This window comes from Capricornis sumatraensis, chromosome 3 (assembly GCF_032405125.1).
Source record: "Capricornis sumatraensis isolate serow.1 chromosome 3, serow.2, whole genome shotgun sequence".
Lineage (NCBI taxonomy): Eukaryota > Metazoa > Chordata > Mammalia > Artiodactyla > Bovidae > Capricornis > Capricornis sumatraensis.
The window spans coordinates 10,371,922-10,374,564 of record NC_091071.1 but is presented as its reverse complement, the minus strand read 5'-3'; the positions used below and the strand labels follow the sequence as shown (position 1 = coordinate 10,374,564).

Here is a 2,643-nt window from a genome sequence, read left to right as displayed (position 1 = left end):
CAGAGGATGAGATAGCTGGATGGCATCATCGACTAGATGGATGTGAGTTTGAGTGAACTCTGGGAGTTGATGATGGACAGGGAGGCCTGGCATGCTGCAATTCAAGGGGTTGAAAAGAGTCAGACACGACTGAGTGACTGAACTGAACTGAACTGAACACTACCCTGAATACCCACCTCTGAAAAAAAGTGACTTTCTTCCCTACTAAAGTGAATGCCCTGGGAAACGCATGGCTCTGTGATGGACACCCAGCCGGTGTTGATGACTCCCTACCTGAACCTCTATGCACAGGGTCTGCTGTACATCAGGGAGCAGGGACAAGGGATTTCATAATTGATCTTTTATCCCCCCCCCCACCCCCCCGATTCAACTCGTTAGGGTGAGAATGCAAAGTTGGCTGGAAGTTGCTATGTTTGATCTTCAAAAAACATACCAACTTGTTGGTCACTCAGAAATGGGACTCAATGGCTTGGCTTCCAAATGCAAGTCAGTGTAACCATTGTTTCACATCCCAGCCCACTGCCCCATGCTAATTTCTGCTAGGCTGTTTCTTTGCTTCACTATAGTGACCTTGATGGAGTCAGGCCTCACCCAGATTCTCCATAGCCAAGGCTCTGGGACCCAAGCCTGGGTAGGTGAGAATATGTGGCCTGTAGGTTCCAAAGTGGGATCAGAAGAGTCCAAGATAGTGTCTGAAGGTGAATGTGGAGCTGAGATGCAACCAGACCAAATCAACCAAAGTGTTGGTTACAGAAGAACAGTACTTGGAAGGCAATGGTAAAACCCTCAGAGGTTCCAAGAAGGGGGCATGAAATCCCTGTTTGATGACCTGAAAACAGTTCCTGAAATGTCTAGATTTAGACATGATGATTTTTTTTACACTTCGCATGCATTAAGACCGATTCTGTGAACATTTTAAGAACCATTACTGCTGTTTATAACAACTTCCCTAGAAAATTATCATCCCCATCTCTCATACTGAGAAACTGAGACCAAGAAATACCTTCATAACTTGCCCAAGACCTTAGAGCTAAGAGTATTGTCGCTGGAATGGAACCAAATCCATTTGATTCCGAATCCTGCTGTACTTTGTCATACTTTCTCTCTATCATCTAAAGGTCTGTAGCTTTGCCCACAGTTGAGTGACACTCTGGTCGTGAGAAACCAGAATCGTCATCCAGGGAGGAAATTAGGGTGTAAGTGTGTAGTGATCGTAGACTTCCCTGGTGGCTCAGTGGTAAAGCATCTGCCTGCCAATGCAGGAGACACAGGTTCGATCCCTGATCCGGGAAGATCCCACACACCATGGAGCAACTAAGTCCCATGTGCTGCAACTACCGAGCTTGTGCTCCAGAGCCTAGGACTTGCAACTACTGAGACCTCAGTCCTCAAGAGCAACAAGAGAAGCCACCATAGTGAGAAGCCCGTGCCCTGCAACTGGAGAGTGGCCCCCACTTGCGACAACCAGTGAAAAGCCCGGGCAGCAAAGACAACCTGGTACAGCAAAAAAGAAAAAAAAAAAAAAAACTACAGCGATCACAGGAAAGCCCTCTTGCAGCTGGGGGTCCCCCGTCTGCCGCCAGACTCCACCTGCTCTCAGCCCTTGTCCCACTGGCTAAAGGATGGAGTATGCCAAGCTAGGGGTTTCCAAGTCTTTGATGTGAGTTTGGGTGGGACTGGAGCTGCCAGGGATGTGTTTTTCACCCAAGTAAACAGGGAGGTGCTCAACGGGTCTTGCTATGCCATCACACTGTGGATTCAAGGGGGCTCGAGTCCCACTGTGGAGTGACTTGCTAAGTAATGAGAAATCTGGCTTGCCTCGGGGACAGTCTTCTGCCATAGCTGGCAACAGAGTCTGTGCTCTCCTTTGAGCCAGGCCCTTTGCTGGAGGGCGATGTAGTGTGAAGCTGACATCATGGACCAGGGTTCTTCCCTCGGATTTGTAAACTTCACTGGGGCCCATGTGAAGCCCTATTGTCCACGGAGGTGGAATCTATCAAGCGTTGAAGCACAGCAGGCACTGGGGCTGCTGTTTGTGCAGAAGATGCCGCCAGAGTTGCTTTGAGGAGGGGGGCTGGGCGGGTGGGCTCCGCAACTGAGATGCTGTTGGGTGGCTTCTTCAGACACGGCAGACTTCGGGCCATCCTCCATGCCAGCATCCCTCCCATGGCAGGATGGGGAGGTATAACATCTCCTTGGTGCAAAAGGTGTGTGGTTTTTACTAAGCTGCTAATCATAGTCAAGAAACATGAATCTCTCACCATTGATTGGAGGTCCTGGTGTGCAGAGCCAGATCTTAGAATCAAAATACGCCAGGACTGGAGCCTTTAATTCCTAATTTAGAAAAAGTGAAGCCAGAGAGAGAAAAAGACTTTCCTAGGAGGACATAGCCTTGAGGGGAAGACTTAGGTTGGAATTCAATCTCTTCACTACTTGAGTATAAGTGATTTTTTTTTTTTCTTCAGAAGAACAGGGTCTCCCGTGTCACGTTGCATTCCATAGGTGTGAAAAGTATTATAAACTTATTACCATACAGTACAATATAGCCTACTGGGTTAGTTGGGTACCTAGGCTAACTTTGATGGACTTACAAACACATTTTGGCCTTACGAACTTGCACTTGGGATGGAACTCTCTCGTATG

General features: G+C 48.1%; 1 non-coding gene across 1 annotated transcript; it reads left to right on the top strand.

The window, feature by feature from the left end:
• The first annotated feature begins 1,220 nt into the window (after positions 1 to 1,220).
• On the top strand, positions 1,221 to 1,293 carry TRNAG-GCC (transfer RNA glycine (anticodon GCC)). Its single transcript has one exon. It is a non-coding gene; the product is annotated as a tRNA-Gly (tRNA).
• Positions 1,294 to 2,643: the final 1,350 nt, after the last annotated feature.